The 13,380-nt window shown below is 39.5% G+C and overlaps 1 long non-coding RNA gene across 1 annotated transcript; it reads right to left on the bottom strand.

Annotated features, from left to right (window-relative positions):
• Positions 1-2,682: 2,682 nt before the first annotated feature.
• On the bottom strand, positions 2,683-10,177 carry LOC107537685 (uncharacterized). Its single transcript, XR_001603250.2, has 3 exons — positions 9,991-10,177; positions 8,157-8,228; positions 2,683-5,339 (listed from the first exon to the last, which is right to left on the bottom strand). It is a non-coding gene; the product is annotated as an uncharacterized LOC107537685 (long non-coding RNA).
• Between the last annotated feature and the right edge of the window lie 3,203 nt (positions 10,178-13,380).

Raw genomic sequence — 13,380 nt, 5'->3', positions numbered from 1 at the left:
TACGAAGTGAAATCATATTTTACCATCAGAAAAATAATGTAAAAATAACGCAGTGATGCCCCGGCCAGTGTGGTTCAGTTGGCTGAGTGTCGTCCCCATAGGGGTGTGCAGGAGGCAGCCTGTTGCTTGATCTCTCTCATGGATGATTTTTCTCCCTCTCCCTTCCTTTCTCTCTCTCTAAAGGTCAATAAAAACATATTTTTAAAAATATAAAGCAGTGATGTTAGTTGTCCCTTTTGTCTTAAGGAGTTTGATATCCAGAAAGTTCTAGAGGTGCCCCATCAATCCTTTAGTAGATGGATTTTAGATTAGTGACAAATCCCTCCTTATTTACATATGAAAAGAGAAAGAAAGATTTTCCAGGCTTCTCTATAGCAACTTCAGTGTTTCTTCCAGAGAAGGAGAGTCCAGGTCTCCTGTGTTATTCAGAAAACCTCTCAATAGAGGCCTTCGGGAGCTCCTAAACTAGTCAGTGAGCCCAAGGCTTTGACTGGGGGCTTGGACATCACTGGAATAGAAGTCCGGTGCTAGGCCCACCTGATATTTCCTCTTCATATTCCAAACACGCCTATATTATCTAATCCAGACATAAAACAACCAGTTAAGCATTGTGGGTGACCTCTGAGGAACTTGACCTGACAGCGTATCCTTGTGAGAATTCTCATTTCTTCAGAGGCAGCCAACATGATGCTGTAAAAAACCCCATGATTTTCCAAGTCAGGTTGACCTGGCCTTAAATCTTTAATCCACCACTTACTAATCTTATATTTTTGGACAACCTTTTAAAAAAACACCAAAAAACAACAACCCTTGTTTTGTTTCCTTAGACTCTGTTTTCTTAGAATAATCACAGCTTCTCGTTGATGTTGGGAACATTTTTGAAGTTTCTTTTGTGGTACCAGGCATGTAACAGGTATTTGTTCGGAAAATGGTCTGCTCTAGGCAGCTAGACACAAGGATTGGCAAGTGTCTTAATTTTCAATTAATTTTCCAGGAATGCAGGGCCGTGTCCGGTCCAGAGGGTGTCAGTCTTACTTCCAAATGCCAGGTGGAGAGAGGGGACTGGCAGGCGAATCAGTCCATTGGTGCTGTTGCTCTGGCTTTCGCTGTGTGTGTGGCTGTGGCCAGGCTGGTCCTGCCGAGCCGGACGGGCGCCTGTCTGCAGCTGAGGAAATGCTCTTGAAGGCCTGGGTTCCTGTCAGCGCTGCAGTGGTTCCTGGCTGGGTGACCACACTCGGCGCTTGGTCGCTGTTCTTCAGTCACCTCGATACTATACTGGAGGGGCCCGTGCGGTCGGGCTTCCTACTTCGGCCACCTCTCTTGCCTCTCTCCCTCAAAGGGGCTTGTCTTGAGGCTGCACCACTTACTAAGAAAAGCTAACCTTTTATTTCTCAATGATTTCTTCTCTAGTGTATTGATGGTCCCTTTCTTCCAGCATCTCTTGCCCAGTGGCACCCTGGTCCTTCCCAGATTTCCCTGGCCTTGCACTTTGGGGGAATAGAGGCTGCAGTCTCCATCCCTCCCTCCTTAAAGATGCTGGGCTTCTGCAGTTGCTACACTCTCTACCTAGAGCTGTCGGGGAGGAGGGGCAGCCTTTCCCAGGTGAAAATATAAAAGCTGGCTTTCTATTTGCATGATCAGGAGCAGTCACAAAAGTGAACTTTTACAGAATACAGACCAGCTCCTAGCAGACTTCTTTCCAGGTCCCTTCCTCTTCTTTTGTTAAAAAATATATATTTTTATTGATTTTTTAGAGAGAGAGGAAGGGTGAGGGGGAGAGAGAGAGACAAATATCGATGTGAGAGTGAAACTTCGATCAGCTGCCTCCTGCATGCCCCCTGCTGGGGATTGAGCCCACAACCCAGGTATGTGCATGTGCCCTGACCGAGAACTGAGCCAGCAACCTTTTGGTGCCCAGGACAATGCCCATCCAACTCAGCCGCACCGGCTAGGGCATCTAAGTCTCTTCCTAAACCTAGATGTCACTCCAGAACAGAAACATAGCAAAGCAAACCAAAGCAAACGAAGTCTCTGTGCCTCATCAGTCACCCCTATTAGAGTTCTTATATTTTGTAAATTCTAAGACAACACTGACAGAGGGTGCAGCGCTATTTTATGTTCCACTAAGGAAAATACAAAAGCAAGCAAGCAAAAATCCTTTACCAATTAAGCTACGAAGCATTAGGGACTGTAACACCCATACCAATTTTAGAGATGTTAAAATATGAAAACCAAAGCAAACCAAAACCAGGAAAACCCAAACCTGAGTCTCAGAGCTGATGAAAAAACGATAGATGACTTTACCATGAGTCGGAAGTCAAGAACCTCCGCTCTCAGTTAGTGGTCAGGAGACTAACCAGGCCAGATGGCTGGCATCCTGCAGATTTAGAGGGAGCTTAAAAGGTTGGGGGCAAGGAGGCAAGAGGCAAGAATAATCAGGCGGCTTTCCTTGGTCTGCATTTAATGCGAGCATGTTACATTCATGAGTGAGAAGCCCCCTGCTTGAAGTCTTTGTTTCGAGCTTGGAATATATATATATTTCTCCCTTCTTTCCATCTGGACTTTGTTGAAAACATCAGGTCAAGCCAGCTTGAAAAAAAAACACAAAAAAACTACAGTGGAGCTACCTTCTACAGTATGACATCATGTCTCCTCTGTTTCTCATTACAGAGCTGAGTTTCAGATGTTAAAGTCATATCCTCCTGAACCCTCGGCCTTCTTCTTCCCCTCCCCCTCGACAGTCCCACCTTGGTGAAGTTTCATTGTTTTTACAGTTGAACCACAGTGCTAGACACACAAAATTATTAACATGGCAGAGGGAAAATACGTCTTATGACTAAGAATTAAGCTTTTATTATTTTTAACTTTCCAGTTTTGCCCTACATACAAAAGGTGATATTTTATAAAATGACAAACTATGGATCTGCTAAAAAACAGGATATAATTTCTTAGGGATATATGTGAATTATAACATACTTGATAACATAATTTATACCATTTTATTTTAAAAATTTATAAAATGAGTAATGACATAATTAAAATGATTTTAGAAATAGAAACATGTCACAATAATGGAATGATGCTTGTCTTTCCACTGGAAGGTATAGAGGGGCTGTATTAAAATTTGGATATAATGTAGTTTCCAACATCGTAATCTAAAAACATCTAAATTATATTACTGAAATTTAGTTAATTTTTTTATTTAGCAACAAGAATCTATAGTGAAACTATAACTTGAAATATACTCCAGTTCTTTATTAGTATTATTTGAGTAATTGTAGCTCCTAATATTTTTACTAAAGAGGCACATTTGTGCAAGATACTTATTAATGTCAGTGGAAAATAGCCAACAGCCATTTCTAAGATAAGTTACATTTTACAGAATTATATCAATGGGATATGTGAAGCATTGTCTACTACCAGTCTGTAATCTCTAAGCATCTACTCAGAGAGCAGTTGTAGAAAACTGGAAAGGGAGTAAAAGGGAACTAGGAGAAGTAGGGATCCTGGGGGGAATGTAGCTGGCAGATAAAGTGCTTTAGCTAAGAACAGACAGGAAGAATCAGGAGAGCTGGTTTATAAATAACCATGAAACTTCATACCCTACAAAGAAAACATTCTTTTTCAATATATATGGATATTTAAGAATTATATAGTTATGTATTAAGGTATACAAATTATCAATACATTTAAAAACTAGAAATAATTCAACTCCCATTGTCTGATCCACTGAAAACACACTAGAAACTAAAAATAAACAAATCAACTCACTAGAAATATGTTTAAAACTCTGTGGCAGATACTTGTCCTTGTTTATTTGTTTTTCCATTTTACGTGGTAATAGAATTTTTAATTGGGCATATGGCCAAGCAGGGAAAGACTACATTTCCCACAATCCCTTTTTTCTAGATGGGGCCTGCGACTAAATTCTAATGTGGGTGGCAGTGATAGGTACAACTCATACTTTACAAATCATTTCCATTCTTCTTGCGCTTTTGTGGGAACTGCTGGAATGATCTGAAATCATGATGTAGAAACTACCTACTGTGGAAACTGGTCTTATAGAAAGATAGAAAAAGACGAAGCCGCCCTTAGCCCTGGGCTGCCTGCAGGGACATTCACCTTATCTCAGCCACTGTCAATTAGGGCCTCTCACAGCAGCCAAACCCGGTTTCTGACTAATATGCCTCTTTTCATAGGTTACATAGGAAAAAATTTGAAGCTGAGAGTATTGAAAATGATCATGAGAACACTGGATATTAGATCTTACATAATGGGAGCTAAAAATATATCTAGAATGCATTCTTTCAGTGCAGTTCTATTAAGTCAGAACAAATGAAAAGAAGCTAACACTCATCAAAAAGTTGGATAACAACCAAATTAATCTAAGGGAAGCAAGAGAAAATAATTAAAGATCAAAGCAGAAATTAATCAAGACAGATACAACAGAGAAACTGCCAATCAAGTTCACCATGTATAAAACACAGCGTTATGAATTAAAATGGGATCTAATTCTAAAAGTTATAAAATTTGACAAGGGAATATATTTAATACTAACAAGTATGAAAACTGGCAGTTTTGTAGGAAAACATATGTTGCTCAAATTGAGTCAGGATTGAAAAAATGGAATAGGCCAATAACCTTTGAATTAACTGAAAATGTTGCAAAAAGAAACATCTCTAAGATGGATAAAGACCTAGATCATTTTTTATGTGTGGGTTTTTTTCAAGTCTTCTGATAACTGGTAATTGCCATGATACATGAAATATTTTAGAGGACATAAAAGGAAGGAAACTCACCTAATTCATTGTACACTGCTAGTTAAACACTGATACCAAAATCTGACAAAACATATAGACACAATTAAAACTCTACATTTATGATCATTGAGGCAAAACTTCCTAAAATGCTGTCTACAGGAAAAAACAACAACCCTTCTATAGTTACAATTAGAGAAGCAATAAAAGAAAAAAAAGCTACCTAAAATGCTTATGAAAGACAAAAATAAAATTAGGAGTAGAGCTGCTATAAACATTCTTGATCAAATCTTTTTGTGGCTCTATGCATTCATTTCTCTTTGGCATATACCTGGGAATAGGGTTGCTGGTTCATGGGGTTGGTGTATGTTTAACTTGACTGGAAACTGACAAACATCTTTCCAAAGTGATTTTCACTGTATTTCACTCCCATCAGCGTTTTGTGTGAAGCCCAGTTGGCTCCAAAGTCTCGTCAGCATTTGATATTGTCCGTCTTTTAGCGTTAGCCATTCTGGTGGTGTAAATGGTGCCTGACTGTCGTTTTCATGTTCATTTTCTTCATTGTCTTAGTCTTTGGGGCTGCTGTAACAAAAATACCATAGGCTGTATGACGTAAAAGCATTTCTTTCTTTTCTTTGTAATTTTTTACTGTATGATTTTATTTACATGACATGTTTAGATGAGGCAAATCCATACAGACAAAAAGCAGATTAGTGGTTGCCACAGGCTGGGGAAAACGGGGAGTGGGCAGTGACTACTGACAGGTACAAGGTTTCTTTTTGGGATGATGGAAATGTTTTGGAATTAGATAGTAGTGATGGTTGCATCACCTCATGCATATACTAAACTACACAGAATTATACACTTTTTAAAATGGTGAGTATTTTCTAATGAACAAAAAGGAAAAAAAAAAAAAAGAACCAAAAAAGAACAGAGAAAAAAGCCAGGCCTCTTGTTTCCTCTAATTTTTCTTTGCTACCCTGTTCTTCAGAGTCATTCTGAACACCATGGAGTCTTTCCCATGTAACTCTTTACTGATCAGGGCCTGGGTGGGGATTTCAGAGTCCCAGTGTGCCAGGGGTCAGTTCAGAGGCCCTAACCCCCTGCTGAGACTCTCATCCCCACATTTCCATTGACTGGGGACATCAGGAACCACAACAAAGTACACTGATGTGGCTAATACATCATGGAGAAATTTTTGCACCAGGCAGCTATCAAACATGGTCAGGGGCTCTGTATTGGAGGGTGTGAGGATCAGGGGTGGATGAAAAATATTTAGTGAATGTGTACCTGCCTAAGAGGCAGGAGGCTGGCTTTCAGCTCTGCCTCTGATGCTCTTTCCTAAGTGATTTTTGGCAAACCTTTCACTCCTTTAGATTCAGTTCCCCATCCTCACTCCAACCATTCCTTGAAGGACTAAGGACCTAGTCTCTCCAAGTCCCAGCTCTGCCAATGATTTCCTGTCTGACCTTAGATCAGCAGGTATTTTCAGGCTCTCAACTGATGATTTATACATTGAGAATACCTATCTCCTGACCTCCTCCAGGCCAGGTTTTATTTTTGTGTCCTGACTCCTCTGTCTGCAGACCTGGTTTTCAATCTATTGTGAAGTGTTCTTTGTTCATATTATCTCAGCTTCCTTGGATTCCTCAAGCTGAGTCTAGAGCAATGGTCCTTAAATTAGCCTGTATGTGTGTGAAAATGATTAATTACAGATATTATCTCATATCTCTTTTATTCTCTGCTTTTAGAAACATTCTTTTTTTCTGTGTCTTAATTTGTTTCTATTGACCTGTCTTCAAGTTTATTGATTATTTCTTCTACTACATCTAGTCTGATATTAAGCCTATCCAATGAATGCCCTTTTTGTTGCTCTTAGGGCTTTAATTTCCATGTTGAAATTATCCATGTTTTCATCCATTAGGTCTATTTTTGCTCCAATTTAGAAAATATTTTTTGTATTGATTTTATAGTTATTTTCAGCTGGTCTCACATTTGGGTCACCTGTAGTTCTCTTTTGATTGATTATACAAGCCACATTCCCATGTTCTTTTTATGGACTCTAACTTTTTGTTGTGTTTAAAGACCATAGAGACTGAAGTAAATATTATTTCCTCCCAGAAGGGGCATATCTTTTCTTCCTATAAGGCAGCTTGAAGGGGATTGGGGAAGCTTTGGCTTTAATTCTTTCAGGAATTTAATAGGATTCAGGCCAGTTTGCACTTTTAGTTAGTTTCAGGTTGCATTTGTTTTCCAATTTCTTGGGCATGAATCTTATCTATGTACGGTATAGAACAACCTCTTCTTTCTAGTGGACTTTGGGATCTATATTTCCTCTCAGCCTTGCTCCCAGATTCTCAGATGCTTTTGCCAGGCACTGAGCAGAAATCCAGTGGGAAGAATTGCTGGAAGGAGGACTAGCTCTGTATCTGGGGTTCTTGAGATTCTATTCCATTACATCAGTTCACATGGCATATTCATGTTGCCAGTCAAAAGTTTAACTGGTTTCTCCTTACCCTAGCAGATTCTTTCTGCATAAACTCAGCAAGAACTCCCAGGAGAAAAGCGGTCCAGGGTAGAGACCCAGGACCTCACCCAGGAAGGGCCTGTCTCTCTCTGGAAGGCTTTAGATTCTTTCCGTTCATAGTTCTCCAGTGTGTTAAAACATAGGAACTGAAATTTATCCACATTTTTCTAATTGTTCTGGTGAGAACAATGGTTTCTCACAACCTTCTACATCTTAACCTGAAGTAAAACTCAGCAATAAAATTGTGAAAAACAAAGAATTATGAGGTGACATTCGCATCATAGAATTTTAGAACATACTATAATTTAACATTGTGGTGTTGGCACAAGAGTAAACCAATGTAGTTTAGTAAAACAGAATAGAATGTCAAGAAACAAAAAAGGTTTTAGCTTGTGATAAAGAAAAAAATGCTTTTCCCCCAAATTTTATATGGTAGTATCTTTTTCAACATAAAGAAAAGAAGTACCTATTTGGGAAAAAAAATAAAAGTAAAGTTACAGCCTTTCCTCACCCATTACTCCAAACATCATTACATAAGAGTTAATTTGAAAAATTAAACTACAAAGGAAAAATTCTAAAAAATACAGATGAATAGATTCTGCTTACAAGGTAAACATAAAATTAAAGAAAAATAATAAAGGGGAATAAAAAACAATAATTTTTGACCTCAAAATTATTATAAATAAATTTAAATTTCTATTCTAAAACAGGTAAAATATATTTGTTCAATAAATGACACACAGTGTTATCATCCTTAAAATATAAAGAGCTTTCACAAATCAACAAGAAAAAAGACAAATAGAAAAATGTCTTAACAGGTAACTCATTAAAAAAACTGTACAAATGGTTTATAAATATATAAAAATATTTACATTATTCATAGTTGAAGGTCTCTCATACAATTTTTTCTCCCTCTGTTGGGGATGGGATATAACCTTAATAGGCTTTTAAATGATAATTTAAAAATGAATAAAAAATTAGTAAGGGAGTGAATTGCTTAAAACAGAGTTAACATGAAGTATTTAGAAACCTGCTTTGCTTCTACTCCGTCTACTTGACTAGTTAATTTTCCTGTGCCCCTTTTGTGGTACTAATTTGAATATGTGTCTTTGTGTAAATTGATTTCCCCAGAACTCACCAGACTAGAGGTATAGATAGGGTCGCTATTGTAATAAATTCTGCTGCCACTGCCCAAGGCTGATAAGGGATGTCAAGTCCTTTTAAGTCTCACTTGGTTATTTGTCTTTGGCTCACATTCTTCCACCACTTGCACCGTTTTGAATGTCTGACATTCATGAATCTTCAAGAGGACCATGACTCGACATCATCACTGCTGCTGGTGTCCACTATGACAACACTGATGACATTGCCAAAAGATGGTTTCCCGAATCCTCAGGCCCTTGGGGTGCCTAAGTGGCATTGCAATGTTTTCAGTCTTCACCAAACCAAAGCTATGCTGTACGTAGGCAGAAGGGAGGACCTTGCACCCTTCTTGACTCTCATATTTTGTCACCTGGGTAACACTGTGCTCTTTTTTATTCCTCAGGGAAACGGCTCCTTTACCTTTTTCCTACAATTCTTCTGTCTATTCCAAGGTGCCAGGCCCGGATGAAGACCAACTTATACCCATTTATTCCATCCCAGTTACACAGTGGTCTCCCAAACAAAGTTCATCGGGGCTTTCTCCTCACACAAATGAATGCAGACAGCTGGGCACCTAAGCTACCTCGCGCACTCCGTATCTGTCACATCCAGATAGGAGTGACTCTCTTTTAGACTCATCCACAATACACAAGAACACATTCCTAGGCCGAGTTGCAAACCAATGATGCTACATTCCCATATTTCTTTCTGAGCTATTCCTTTATATATGTCAAGAAGGAATAAGTGATGTTCCACTCTTTTATCAATTTTTGAATTTTTTTCATACAAAATGGAAACTTCAAACTGACTGTACTGCTAACGCTTGTTTGACGTCAGCTAACCCGTGTTGCTCAACAGCCCTCATTTTCTTTCTCCATGTGATAAGCCAACATCTCTACCCACATTCCAGGGACACGGTGAAGCACCAGTTACTGACTACAGCGAAACAAACGGCAGAGCAGCCCAGGGCAGGCAAAGGAAAGTCTGAAAACGAACTCAGTGAATCAGCTACAGAGGCAAACGCCTCCGTAAGAAGGAGGACTGACCTGCTGAGCTTTTGTCCCTCAGGGAATATTAGTTTTACCTTGCCTGCTAAAGTGATGGCAACCAGGCTGGGAACTTGGGATAGATTATTTATTCAATGTGACAGCCCCTCCTCCTCTTTCTGTCTCTCCAACCCTTTACTCATGACCTTTCCAGATTCTTCCAGTTTTTTTAAACGAACCTCATCAAAGAATGAGAATTAGGTGAATAGGCATTGATTACCTGAGTTACCTTTCTTCCCCTTGTCTCAGAACAAAGTTTAAACATTTCCCATATGATCTTTTTAAACACAGAGATATATTAGTTTCAGGTGTGCAATATAACAATTCGATATTTGTGTATATTGCGAAACGATCACCACAATGAGTCCAGTTAACATCCACCACCACCTGTAGTTACACATTTTATTTTATTTTTTGTGATGAGCACCTTTAAGATTTACTCTCTTACCGGATGATCTTTAACTATGGAAATGAATGGCAGCCACAGCAGCCCCTTAAAAATGTTAAATTTTCTCACCGATGCTCAGGAAAAGCATGCGCAAGCTCTGTAGTTCCAACCGCCTGTGTGGCAGAAAGAAAAATGAATTCTTGCAAAAGGCCTGTTGATTACAGCTTTCTCTTGTTAAAAGAGAGACTGCTCAATGGGAAATAGGAGATCACAAATCTTCCGCTGCGGGAACCGAAAGATAGAGTTATAATACCCTAACAAAAACAAAACCTCCTCCCTCAGCGAGCTACTCAAACACTGCTCTGCTTGAATAATGTGCTCAGTTAAGCAGGGAGGCCTGCGACGCAGTAATTACTCCAAGGAGGCTGCAGGGAAAGGAAAGTACATTCCAGACACCTAATCATTTACAATTGAGTTTAATGAGGTAATAATTTACAGCTTTGGGGGTGGAAGTATGGAAAGGTCCCTGCCAGGAATTGGGCAGACTCTTTAAAATCCCGGAGTTTAATGAAGGCATTGGAGGGTGGACGCATGCGGCCGAACTCGTGTAATTTCATCTGCGTGGTGCTTGGACAGGAAGCAAATGACAGGGCACTTGGGACCTACATCTGGAAACAACATGTTTCAAACGATTTTATAAATCCAGCAGTAAAAGAAGAAGAAAGAAGAAAAAAGCAGAGGTGAAAGGGCATAATTATGGGAGGGGTGGGGAAGCAGAAGAGGGGAGGGCCGTCGCAGGTTCTTTTTAGTTTGAAGAAATAACATTTTATAATGTCAAGGTCCGTCATTGATAATAGTCGACAACACACGCTTGTCAAGCCCAACATGAAAAACAGGGGACTGAAGTTTCCTTTCAGGACAGGATTTGGGGGGAAGACAACGGAGCCGTTCAGGATCCACTGAAGTTACCTTTTCCGTCTTCTAGGAGTGTTGCCTGGTTCATTGGCATCATTTCCAGGTTCATAATATACCGAGTTCATTTTACTTTCTGTTCACTGGTGCTTTTTAAATAGAGCCAGCACATGAAGGGGCTTGGGCTTAGAGCGATGGAAAAGATTCAAGGCACGGTCATGGAGCGTGGTGGCAAGGAGTAGCTGCTGGGCTGGCCTTCATGTGGTACCAGGGATGGGCTTGCCCATAAATCAGGATTTGTGTTCTTCTCACTTAGGCTGAACGTCCTTCATATCTCATTTTGTGTTACCCATGTCAACTCTCCCAAGGGTAAAGTTTGTGCTCCCCCATTTCCCAGTCCTCAACATTCTCTGTTTGTAACCGAGTTTGTGTTTTCTCTCTCTAGTTGTGTCTGGAAGCTGGTAAGAAAGTTGAAGGAACGATGAGAGTAGGTTAAATGGAGTAGAGAGGAGCAGTTACATTTCTTGACTTTGAGGAACATGGATCCCGATTATAACTCATCCCATCATCAGGCTATTACTAAACATGTAAGAAGGAAATATTACAATCCCATCATCAGGCAAGTGATGCTGTGAAGGGAAATTGGACTCACAGCAGACTACACTACTTATCATAACACAGTCACAATCACGACCCCTGATCACAGTGCTTGAGCATTTACTCTGGGCTAAGTGGTTTACATGTACTATTTCTTTAATTTTTTCAGTAACCCTGAAAGTATGAAAAAGGTCATACTTTTATCCCATTTTGCAGATGAAAATACTGAGGCTTATGGAAGTTAATAGCTCAAGGTCGCTAGGACAATAGATAGAAAGGAAAATTCAAACTTAAGCTCTGTCTGATTTGAGAGCCTACAGTCTTAAATCCTATGTTATATTGCCTTAAATTTTATGTGTTTGGGTATCAGATTGTAGGGACTTTAAAAAGATTTGGCTCACCCGGCTGGCATGGTTGAGCACCAACCTGTGATCCAGGAGATCCGGGTTCAATTCTCAGTCAGGGCACATGCCCAGGTTGTGGGCTTGATCCCCAGTCGGGGGGTGTGCAGGAGGCAGCTGATCAATGACTCTCATCATTGATGTTTCTATCTCTCTCCCTCTCCCTTCCTCTCTCTGAAATCAATAAAGACTTTAAAAAAAAAAAAAAAAAAGATTTGGCTAGAAAAATAGAGTGATGGTCCTACATCTAGAAAACCATTCTATTTCCCCAAAAGCAAAAAACTATATCTTTAAGGTATCTTATCTGACATTTGGACTACTGAATATGGGAAAGAAAGGAGTGTTTTGTTTCCTCATGTAATACCTTTTCCCATGGATCTTAGAAGCTGGCTCAAAGAAAAGGGGAAATTGGTTTCAAAAGCTTTATTTTTCTATTTTCCATGTCTTACTTTTGAACACAGTCTTTTGCTGATTAAAAATCAAACAAGTGTTTTTTAGTTTTTCAAGATCTAGAGCCACCTTTTGAAAGTCTGGGCAAAGTCTGTGCACTGGAATAATAATTATTCTTTGGAAAGCTATGTATGCCTATCCACAATAAGAAACATGTGACAAGGTATTTAGTTATGGTTTTAATCCACGTGAACTGGGAATGGCTTTCAAGTTAAATAAATCTTCACTGTGTGACAAAAACAAGCTTCAGTGCACTATTGCTAATGCCAGCAGTGAAACCTGAGACCAGAAGTGCTAATGAGGGTGGAAAAAATTAGAAAATTTTAACGTTAACCTCTTATTTCTCTATCTTTCTGGTCTGCAGAGTTACAGTCTGATTATTGGAATTTCCTTCAGTACTGCTAACTTTATTTCCAGTTTTAAGAACGTTATATTGCTAATCTTAGAAAAACCAATCTCTTACTTGGTAAAAGTATACTAGTTACCCACAAATAAGTCTATTTTCTCTCTTTAGAAGATCACCAAACGACTAAGGTAAGAAATCTCCCATTTCCTGGACCAGTTAATACCAAGTTGTGTTGGATTGTTGATATCAGATGTTACTTCCATGATGGCAGAGTTGTGGAATATTTATTACCTCTTAAATAACTTTGGCATGAGTCAAACATAAATTAAAAATAAAAATCAAGTACACTTACTGATTCTGTTTTTTATCCTTTGGAGAAGTACATTAATGTCCCATTTACCCATCATGACTGGGGTTGGCCTCTTCGAATAAACAGATCCCCCCCCCCAAAAAAAAATTTTACCTCTTTAAATGCAGGATTTAAAAACTTGCAACCAGATTTCATGGCTATCTTTTCCAAAATACATGATTTATCTGTTGCCTTCTTAAAAAGAAGGCCCTGAATGCAACCGAGCCTTGCGTTCACAGTCTCATGTCGCTGATTTAAACAATGACTGCCTTATGATACCCTGTGCTCCACTGTGTTGCGGGACAGTCACTGCTGCAGGCTGAAGGGCTGTGCTAAGGCTGAATGAGACCACAGCAGGTCATTCCAGCTCTTGCAAAGGCTTCTGGGAATTGTGTGTGTAAAGGTGTGTGTGTGTGGGGGGGTGTCCCTTCTAGTACCATCCTCATAGCCAGTTGCTTTTCGTC

The sequence above is a fragment of the Miniopterus natalensis genome, chromosome 12 (assembly GCF_054644295.1).
Source record: "Miniopterus natalensis isolate mMinNat1 chromosome 12, mMinNat1.hap1, whole genome shotgun sequence".
Classification (NCBI taxonomy): Eukaryota; Metazoa; Chordata; class Mammalia; order Chiroptera; family Miniopteridae; genus Miniopterus; species Miniopterus natalensis.
Note: the sequence above shows the minus strand (reverse complement) of the source record. Positions and strands in the feature narration are given on the sequence as shown.